A 12,088-nucleotide genomic window follows, 5' to 3' on the forward strand; every position below is an offset into this window, starting at 1 on the left:
GGTTCATATTCCACTGGTTTTTTCTGACCAGACCTTGGATTTGTGACTCGAGGTCGATAGTTTCCTATCAGAATTTACCACAATTTATCTGATTTTCAAATTGGCAACCTTGCTCATTTTCAGCAGTCATTTAGTAAATTTACGAATGTCTCTGTGGATATTAATTGATATGTATGTATGTACTTTGTATAGTACAAATTATATTTGTATCAAATGTGCAATGTTTCTGGCCAGGAAGGTGCTTTGGGGTTACATGCCTTCCTGTTATCAATTAAAAGATATAAAATAAAATCGCATTTATTTTTCTTTTTTTTACTAGCTAGTGGTGCTACCCGGCTTCATTCGGTTCTACTTTTGACAATCTATTCCGTTTTAGAATAGGATATAATAAAAGTAACTTAAAATGGAAATGCAGTCTAATAGTGAGAATATCGTCGAACATGAAAAAATCTTCATTTGTTTTTTTATTCATTTATGTGGGTCGAAAATAAATAATATCATTTAACGAGCGACCAATCACAAACGTCTTTGACCAAACCATCCAATCAGAAACGACTTTGATGACAGCCAATCGGAAACGAAACGGGAACATATTTTCGCGAAAAAAAGTCAAACGTATAATCTGCTATAGATCGTTAACTTTTAGGAGTTTCTAATATTTTTGTAGTAAATATTATGAACATTTATACATAATTATTGTATGTATGTCCATGAATAGGTTTTTGAGATTTCTTTATATTACACTGTATACACTAACATCTAAATAAGATACACCAAAAACACTAACATAGTTTGTATAATAAAAAACGATCACTGGATCAGTAGCTGTTAGGCCTAAGATATATTGCGAACATGATTTATGAATCAAAATAATAATAAAAAAAATGGTTCCATTGTTGAAGAATTAAAAAAAAAGGATAAATTTCAACACGATGAATTGTTACATACATAAAATTTATTCAGTCTTGAATAAATTATATCTTGAACGCAATCAAACAAACACCAAAAGTGTGTCACTTCCGATCGACATAAAATTTAAGCTGGCAACACTAAATCACACGATTAATCTTATCTTATTGCACAAAATTAAACATCACTCGACGACATTTATAGCACTCGTCCGAGTCAACATGCGAATCCAATTGTGCAACGTTTCCTATATTCAGGGATAGCCGAAGAGTCGTTGTTTAAAAAAACACGTTTTTGGATCCGTGTATGCATATAATAATAATAAAATATAATAAATATCGAGAATGAAGTTCCACGGGCGTAAAACGCGCGCGCGGCCTTTGACGGCGAAAGGTCTTTTAACACTTTAAGCGCGGGGCACCGCAAATTTCATCACGATCTCGCGTGATGTACGACCCTGTTAGCGCCTCCGGCTCTCTGCTCTCGGCTCTACTCGTTGTTATATTATATACTATATACTACATATATTATATTATTCCGTATTTTCTTTTTTTTTTGTTTCTTTCACCTCGACTTGTCTCGATGAACGATTTACGAGCGCCGACGCGACGGTGATAAACAAATAGTCGAAGAATCAATTAAGCCGAAAAGATAATTAGGCGTCAATACGGCCGTTAGTTAGCCTCGAATGATTAATCGATCGTTTAGCGTGAGAAGTCTATTAACTCTTTAATATCATGTTCGATTCGTATGCTTTCCGATGGTTAAATTGTAGAAGATTAGGATTCCAAAGAATATGGAGATGAAATTCGTACCCAAAAGTATTTTTAATTTTGTCGTTATTGGATGATCCTTAGTGTGCCAAAAGTAATTTATTCATTTGGTATTTAATTAAGTACAAGTTTCGTGGCACAAATTACAATATATGTAGATAATATTATAGGAAAAGCTTCTTACGAACGGGCATAGTGAATGCGACATGAAACTTCTTGAATGAAACCCTCCCCACTCATAATCAATTTCTTATCTACATATGTAGTGTGATTCAATTTTCTAGTGTACATATATATACTTCATTTCACAACTGTTTGCAAAAGAGAGAAAAATAATGCGATTCCTATTGCTCAGCCGAGACAAATGTATTTTGAAGCTCAAAGACTACCTACTGAAATAAAATTTTATATTATGGTTGGAAAGTTTTTGTTTCATAGTAAAAATTACACAGCACGCTTAGCACGATTATTTCATATAAAATAGCACATTTTTTACAAGGTTTATGTATACATATATATAACCAGCAGAATAGACTAGTGTTTAGCATATAATGTTTTGAACAAAGTGATCAAAACAAAACATCAAATCCCACTGATTTCTGCTGGCCAGACCTTGGATTTGTGACTCCAGGTCAATCGTTTCCTATCAGAGTTTGCCAATTTATCTGATTTTCATTGAAACGGTTTCAACAAATTGGCAACCTTACCCATTTTCTCGCAAAATCTCGAGTTTTCGGCAATCTCGAATTTCTCTGAATCGTATAAAATGTTGCAAATTTACAAATTTGACCATAAATGTCTCTGTGGGTGTTAATTGATATGTACTTACTGAATTTCGCTGAATTGTTTAAAAATAATGCTGCAAATTTACAAATTTGACCATAGATGTCTCTGTGGATATATATTTAATACAAATAAAATAATACTTGTATCAAATGTACAATGTTTCTGGCCAGGAAGGTGCCTTGGGGTTCCTTGTTAAAAATTAAAATTAAAAATAATAATAAGGCTTACTTTTCTAATCGATCAGACAATATTTCCTACCTTCTTCCGATCGCTTTGAAACTTTGCCATTTTGCGAAGTTTGGCCGCCAACGGTTCTTAAATACTCTTATGTAGATGTAAAAAAATCAACGTCATCCATTAATAAATACTCTTGGAGGATCAACTGGCCATACATTACGCAAATTATTCTGACATCTCACCATAAGCGTCAGTCAGGTTGCAAAAGCAAATCAGTTCAAACACGTCCATATACAATCAAACAACTCTTCAAGCGCTCCCGGATTTGAAAATTACCGTCAAAATGCGATAAACACTGTGTGTGAATAAAATTTACATATATACATTGAACCACAGCCCTCTTCAAAATATTGCACAAACTTCAAACGCTTCGAAAAATCAAAAATTAACCCGAACAGTTTGTAGGTACTTTGTACTTGTTTTATTGTTATTTATTTATTATTAAATAGCAAATTGCTAATGAATTATTTACAATTAAAAATTTAAAACTTAAACTAACAACTATAACTACATATATAACAAAATGAACAAACATAGCATTTTATCAAAATTACATATCTTCCACAGAGGTATCCATTAACACCCCTCAATAAAGCACCAATGTTACCTCTAAAGCACCTCTAATGCTCTCAGGAAGGGCATTATATATTTGAACACCTCTGTGAAAAACACCTCCTGCAGTTTTAGCTTTCTTAACTCTACCTATAATTAATTTATTCCTGTTTCTAGTTTTATAATTATTTTTTATTTTTATTTATATATATTTTAGCTATCAAGCTAATTTAAAAATACATCTTAATTATTATACTTAACTCTTAAATCTATAATTAACTTATATGTACTGTGCCTCACAGAGGTGTCTCTTCGCACCTCGCAGGAATGCTTCCATGTTTTTAGCAGACCTGATGCACTCAGGGAGGGCATTATACATGAGCACACCCCTGTGAAAAACACCCCCAGCCGTCTTATTCTTTCTTACTCTACTTACAACTAGTTTATCTCTATTCCTTATTATGTAATCATCAAAATACTTAGGTAATAACTTATGATCTAACTTATAAACAAAAGACAATGTACTAATATTTAGACTAATTCTAATACTCATCCATCCTAATTCATCTAACATACTTCCAATACTCTTAAATCTACTCACATTCAAAATACCTCTCATAGCTTTATTCTGTATTTTTTGCATTTTTTCTAAATCTTGGCCACTAAACAAATTAAGCACAGTGGCAAAATAAACCACATGTGGCAAGACAATTGAATTAAACACTAAAAATTTACTTTTTTTACTTAAAATATTTCTTAATCTACATAATATACCAACTTTTCTAGCCATTTTTTTTATTATATAGTCAGCGTGCATTTTAAAATTTAGTCCCGAGTCTATGTATACTCCTAAGTATTTTATATTTTCAACTTTTTCAATTAACTTATCATCAATTCTAATTTCATTCAATATATATTATTATGTATCTCTCTATTCCTAACTATATGATTATTAATATATTTGGGAAATACATTATTATCTAGCTTATATACAAATTTTAAGGTGCTTAATTTAAGACAATTTCTAATATCCAACCATTTCAATTCTTACATTCTTACGTTTCCCCATATTCAAAATTGCACGCAATATACAGTATGAGGCAGTACAATACAATTATATATCAATATTTTACTTTTTATACTTAATAAATTTCTTAACCTCAAAGTACACCAACTATTTTTGCCATTTTTTTAATAATATAATCTAAAAGTATTTTAGTTTAATACTTTGAATTGATACTGCATTGAATTACGAATATAAAAATAATACCACACACACACACACACTCCCAAAAACGTACATTATAGGTACTTTGTTGTAACAGTAACCGAATTTTTTCCCCACACGAGATCATATCTCCATTCTCCAGTCGGTCCAAATGGAACCGTTCTCTAATCTGTCGTTGTCTCTCGTTTCGATAACACAATGGCCGTTGAAACTGGATACATATCCGAGTGAGTATGTGTATGCATGTACGACGGATTTGCCACGCTTAATCCCAGACAAGATGCTAAAGTGCATTCAGCGTCTGTGCATTCAGCCGCGGTGCATTCAACGAGCGGCAGATTAAATCGTTCACGCCTGTTATTTCCCCTTTGCGGCGGGATCACGTGTCCGTTGGCTTCTATACTTTTACATACAACATGTGTGTTAGTGTATATTCATATTATATTATGGATGTAAAAGATGTGGAGTCGGTTTGACGTGCTTTTGTCGACCGATTCGACCGGTCGAATGCGCATATAATATGCGCTTGTGCATAAACCTTTTTAATTGAAACGTGCCAGCAGACAGTGAAGCCGACCGACAATGCAACGCAACGGTGCATAATTGCACTCTGTGTGTGTGTTTTTTTTTATTTCGCTTCGACACTTTTCGAAGCTCCGATTATGGTATTATGAACTGAGCTTTGCTTGCAAATGCATTTCGGTGTATAATGTGTAGATGTTATCTACGTAGATATGTATGCACGGAGATATTTATTTGAGTAGACGTGTTTCAAAGCATGAACGACGCAAAGATGAAAGAGAATTACCGAAGAAGATTCTGTGAAGCATTAAAACGAATTTTAGACAGATTTCGACGATTTTATAGCGTTGAAATGATCAGTTGGTCTGCAGCCATGCGTTAAATGTAAGTAGAACACAATTAATCACCTGATTTGATTCGCCTGTAAGATAATATGTACCTATATGTACATACGTATATGTACATTCAACAAACTGATTTTCTTAATATAAATCATGTAACAAGGTTTTTTTTTGTATTTTTTAATTTTTTTTTGTATATTTATAATGTTATTAATACTAATTTGTAATGTTATTAATAACCATCTGACCGGGATCAAATGGTTAAACACGTGTCAAATAAACATATGAAGTTGTTGTGCGGGAGAGGCTAGAAACGAGAGTAAGTAATAGAAGAATTTTATAAATTATAATAATTCTGTGAAAAATATTTATTAGTTGCCTAGTTCGGTCCGCATAACTGCCATTTTTTTGTCGTTCGGTCCCATTTTTTGTTCAACGGCAAGCTTCCGGTCCGATCTCTAGTTATTATAGCATTGATTCAAATTTCGGTACATATAAATGGGCCAAATTGATCACCCAATTAATATAATCAATTAAGCAAATCATGCTTTAGTAAAATTTGAAAAATATTTGATTGATTTGAAAAATAATTTGTCAAATTAATAGTATTTCAAATATTGCAGCTATTGATATTTACGGAATCGATTGAACTCTGCGATACATACATTTAATTTTTATTTAAATCACATAAAACATTTGATTGCTTATCTGATACAGAATAGGCAGGGCCGGTGAGAGGGGGGGGGGGTGAGTCGGAATAAAGTTCCAGGGCCCGGACTACTCGAGGGGCCACGTATCGGAAATCCTACCTGTTATATCTTATTCTTATTCAATTATTTAAAAAAATAACAACCAATAATAGGTATTTTTCTAATAGTCCTGGATAGATTTTTTGTATATTAAAAATATATATTTTTTTAGTTTGTCATAGGGCCGAAAATTAATTATTCCCAGGGCCTGGGATTTCTCTCGCTGGCCCCGAGAGAAGGTAAAAACTAATGTATATTACGAATAAAATTAATTTGACTTTATTATCTATGTACATACTTTCATGCTAAAAAGGTCAAATAATTCAGTTGTTTATTTAGTATTACAATAAAGAACGATAAATTACAATGTTTAATAATTATAAATGAAATTTGAATTAGTTAAATTATAAATGAATCTTGGTGGCCCCGAAATGGGCCTTTGCTACCAAAATTTACAACTTACGAATTATTATCATTGTCCACAATACATTCGTACGCCAAAAATAATATCTATTTTATTGAAAAAACTGTTGGTGTTAAGTACATACATATATATGTATGGAATAAATAAATAAAAAAAATGGTTTTGTAAAATCCTAATGAAAAACCATATAATGAAAAGCATGGTAAAAAGCGATGATAGCATTTTTACTGTATTTTCACTGAAGAGGGGGTCTCAAATTTCAAATGTGCCTGAGGCCCCCATTTACTTGATTCTCCACTGCGTATTTACATTTTATATGTATGTAGTTCAAATATAGGTCATATTGTTGAAATAAATTTGAAAATATCATAACGATAAAGAGAGAGACTTGTGTAGATATTGACCCCTTTCAATAATGGGTACCTACGGAGGTATACCTCCAGAGTTGTCGGCCCCTTTCTGTCAGACGAAATAGAAGAAGTGGTATTGTTTGAATTAGGGGCTAAACAGGCGTCAACCCATTCCTCTTTCTCCCCATTGTCCTTACGATCCATTATCGCGAGAACCGCAACAACCCGAGAAGACAACAATGAAGAAGACACCGAAGGCTAGGAAAGAAAGAGCAAAGAGGTGGAAAAAAGCAGTGAAGCGGGAGAACACAAAGGATGCACCGTTTGTGGGGGCGACGCGAAAGAAATGTTTGGCATCGGTGTCGTCTTCTATTTATTGCATCTGCATTGTGTGCAGACTGCAGAGTGCAATCGGAGGACGTTATCCTAAGACGGATCTCTCATAACTCTATTCGGACGCTATTACATGTGTGTATGTAATCAGTAATCACAGCACATCCGAAAGAACTATTGCTATTTACTTTATTTTTTAGACAGGTCTGTACCGAGTGATTCACGGCTCGTGAGCACGCATTGTGACATGATAAATACAACACATATACCTATGTACATTGAACTTCGTCTTCATATGTAACAGTATTTTTAAACGACCTTGTACTTTAATTTGCAAAAAACTTCCATGCAGCTGAAGGTACATATGTACATAGTATAAGGGAACAATTTAAATGTCCATTTTATAAAATCAGGCCATCATCAAACCAATATGGATACGGGATACGGGATACAGCTTTGGGGGTCAGCGAGCAAAACAAACGTGGAAATAATCTAAAGGTTCCAGAACAAAATCCTGAGAATTATACTGGACGCCCCCTGGTTCGTCCCGAACGTCATAATCCACCGGGATGCGAGAGTGGCAACGGTCATTGAAGAATTAAGCTCTGCGGGCTCGAAATATAAAGAAAGGCTTAGGAACCACCCCAACAGTCTGGCCAGGGAGTTATTAGATAACAAGCCAATAAAAATACTCTAGAGAGGTGATCCCTTGAACCTCTAACAGAGAATGAATTGCCAATGGGCATTTCACCTACAATCTAGGGAATAAGGAGAATATCCCGAGGAGGATAGATAGCTGCATGTTAATTGAAAAAAATATATAAAATAAATGTGCATTTAAAAAAGCAATTTAAATTTTTTTTGTACATAAAAAAATCATAAATATTTTTTTTTTATTTATGGTTTGGTTAGGTTAGGTTAAGTTAGGGTTGGTTTTATTTATTTCAGATTATATTTGACTAGTGAGATTATATTATAATTTCACTAGGGAGAAACAAAAGTAAACACTTTTGACAGTTGACAGTTGGCAATAGCGGAAGCTTGCAACATTGCCACTTTTTGTATCCATTCTAATGCTAAAATCTATTTTTTCAAATGATCGTTTCATATTTTTTAATGGTCACTTTATAATTATATGTAGTATACTAGTTGTTTTACCCGGCTTCGCTCATTATTTGTAATATAAACAGTGTAAACATGGCGAATCTAAACAATATCGACTCATTAGGATCTTCCGGTATTGCCACAATGGTCCAAAAGTATAAATGAATAATGCCAAAATATTTTATTCAATGCACAATACGAGATGCACCGAAAATAATGCATATTTTTAATGAACATATTTTTTAAGATGCAAAGTATTTTTTTCTCAATGTACAGTTAAATCGTACCCATACTATAATATTGTAAATATCGATCTATGTACTTACAGAATGAGAATGCTTCTAAGCTACACTGTAATTTTTCATCATCTTGCAGCACGACATACATATGTACATACACACGTACATACGATAGTACCTACAGTTGAAAATAGTAATAAAAAGTGTGGTTGCGGCAAAGTGTTGGATAGTGGCTGGTGGTTGGTGGCTGGTGGCTGATGGCTGGTGGCTAGTGGCTAGTGGCAGGTAGCGCAATAAGCCGCCCCGTACAAAAGTGAGAAATTAAAATTGTTTTGTTTGCGCGGTTGGGGCTTTGCGCCCCGTCAACTACTGAGCCCTCGGGCTTCTGGGGGCTTAGCACCCTCTCGGAGCGACCTCTCCTCCCCCACCCGACCACCAACCCACCACCCACCCACCCCCTCCACCCACACACAGAGCACCCGCAAGAATAATGGCCCGCACGAGCCCCCGACAAGCAGAGATTGAAAAATCTCACTTGATCCGCCCTGTTGCTGAACAACTTGATTTTTCACCCTTCGCGCGCCGACACTGATTTTTATCGCGGAACACGTACAAAACTCACAGCAACCCTCACGTCTTTTGACACACGCTAGAAATCTTGCTTACGTCCTACCATCACAACCCAACCTTTCGGAGACACACGCAGCTTTTACATATATTGATTGTTATAAATAACTAGTGTTGGCATATGAAGCTATTAAATAAAAAAAAAATTGTCGGAAGAAGCATGAAATTTGTTGGGCTTTTGCCTAGCACCGAGAGGCACCGGGTTCGATCCGTGAGTTGACCCGGATTGAAATTCTAAAATTTATTCCGAGTATATCTGTAATGCTGCTGGTCAGACTTGGATATTTGTGACTCCAGGTCGATCGTTTTCTATCATAGTTTGCCAATTTTTCATTGTTGAAACGGTTCCTCGATTGAAAATTGGCTAAAAACCTTCCTACCTACTATGTCACAACTATTTGAGTATGATTAATATAAAATAAAATGTAAAAGTTAAAATTCATAGATGTCTCATTAATTTTGAGTTTTCAGTGTCTCGAACTTATGTAATAAAATGCTGCATTGTTTCTCATTGGCCAAGAAGGCGCATTGGGGTTTACGTGTTAAGCCTTCCTGGTATATTTTATTTATTTATTTTATTCTAAACAGACCATTGTGGCATAACAGGAATTCATAAAGCGCCACAATGGTCAAAAAATATAACACAAAAAAAAACAAAATAACAATTAAACAAAAATTAATACATAACGAAAATAATATACTCATCAATTATACATAAAAAAATACATTTGAACATAAACATAAATACATCCATACATAAACATAAAAAATAGCGTTTAATAATAACAGATAAAGTAAAAATATCAAATAAAAAATATAGCATAAGGAATGCCTTGCACCTACAGCCAGTTCCAATAAATATGTAAGAAACAACTACAAATACAAAACATCCTTGTAAGGCCCAAATGGAAGAGAGTTAATCAAAATTTTACTCATAAATCACAATCAATCATGAAAACAATGATGAGCGCAGACTACCAGATAAATGGGTTAGAGTAATTTCCGACAATTTACGCTCACTAAGGTGGAAAATATCACATTCAGTCTCGGCAGCAACGATTTCATTAAGAAGTCGAATAGCTCTTGGAATAGAAGCAATTCGATAAAGAATTGTGCGGACAGGAGGTACAGCCAGCAAATGATGATGTCTACCACGCACATAGTGATTAGAGGCATAAAGTCCCAACTGCTCTAGCAACAATGGGCATGACGTATATATATATATATATATATATATATATATATATATATATATATATATATATATATATATATATATATATATATATATATATATATATATATATGTATATAATAAATAATATAAACAGTATAAAACATCAATAGAATTTTTTATTTTTTTTATTTGTAATATAAAAAAATGGGTTACATAGTACATAATATTTTACAGGATATAATGTTTATTTCATAGTTGGACATGTATTCCTTATCAGATAAGAGTAGCTCTTGTGCCTGATAAGGGAAGAATGAATGAATTAAATAAATTTTCAATAGATGGCGCTAAATGTCCATTAACTTATTAGCCTAGAGGAAACATTGGTAGCAAACAGTATATACAAAAGTTTTTTGTTGGTCATTTTTTTTACATACATATGTCGAATCAAAACGACTATTATAATACGGCGAGCGTTATCTCACACAGGACACACACACACACAGACACAGAGAATAGCGCTATTACATATATACGGTGAATTTCATCCTCGTTAGTGGATGAAACCAGTCAGAAATCAAACTAGGCATTCTATCTGATGTAATAGAATTAGTGAGGTTTTATTTCAAAACAGCTTATTTTAATAAAGGGGACTTACATATATTTATATAGGAATATAAAATTTAGTTCTATGACGAAACCGTTCTATGGTTTTAATCTTCGATAGGCTTTTCACTAAAATAAGAATTAGAGTACGAATTTTTAAACGTTCACTTCTTAATTATTTCAAATATTTTATTTTACTTTTTCTGTTTCTTTCTCCTTATGTACATATATATATATTTAGGTACTATTTTTTTTTTTTCACTGTGAAACTAAGAATAGGATTTGAGGATTTTATTTATTTGATTTTTACAACTTTGTTTATTATTCGTTTTCTTATGTATTAGTTTTCTTTTGTTTTCTGTTTTTTTATTTTATTTTTTCATTATATCATGTTTTTCTGCCTTTGCATTTTTGCTTTTTATTTTATGTATTTTATTTTTTGTTTTTCTTTATCATATAGCCAGCAGCATAGCTAGGACGTTAAGCTTCTGCTTACCGTCAAGAAGGTGCCGGGTTCTATCCCTGAATGAAAATGAATTTTTCAGAGTATGCTGTTGTTCAGACCTGGATTTGTGACTCCAGGTTGATCGTTTCCTATCAGAGTTTGCCAATTTTCTCTGATTTCATTGTTAATGTCACCACTATTTGAAATTTGATGGATGTACAATAAAAATTTATGTACAATTCATAGATGTCTCGTTAATTTGCGAGTTTTTTCAGTGTCTCGCAATTCAACGACTTATAATAAAAAAATGCTGCATTGTATTTGTAATTGGCCAGGAAGGCGCATTGGGATTTACCTGTAAGGCCTTCCTGGTATATATGTAAAATAAAATATGTAGGCCATTGTGGCGCATTAGGTTCTTCTTGTAATGCCGCAATGGTTCAAAACTAACTATAAATAAATAAATAATTCATAACATCAACTTCTAAGCTTTATTTTTAAATTCTATAGCTACAATGAAATAAGAAGTGGGCTGTAGGTATGCAATTGGTATTTCAAGTTGTGAAAATCAATTTTAATGGTTTTATCATTTTAATATATGTACATATAGGTACATCTATACATATTTACCTATAAAAATATATTCGTCCTAATTTTTATTTTTGCAAAATATAAACAGTTTGTTTTCA

The sequence above is a fragment of the Arctopsyche grandis genome, chromosome 10 (genome assembly GCF_051622035.1).
Source record: "Arctopsyche grandis isolate Sample6627 chromosome 10, ASM5162203v2, whole genome shotgun sequence".
In the NCBI taxonomy this organism is placed as follows: Eukaryota; Metazoa; Arthropoda; class Insecta; order Trichoptera; family Hydropsychidae; genus Arctopsyche; species Arctopsyche grandis.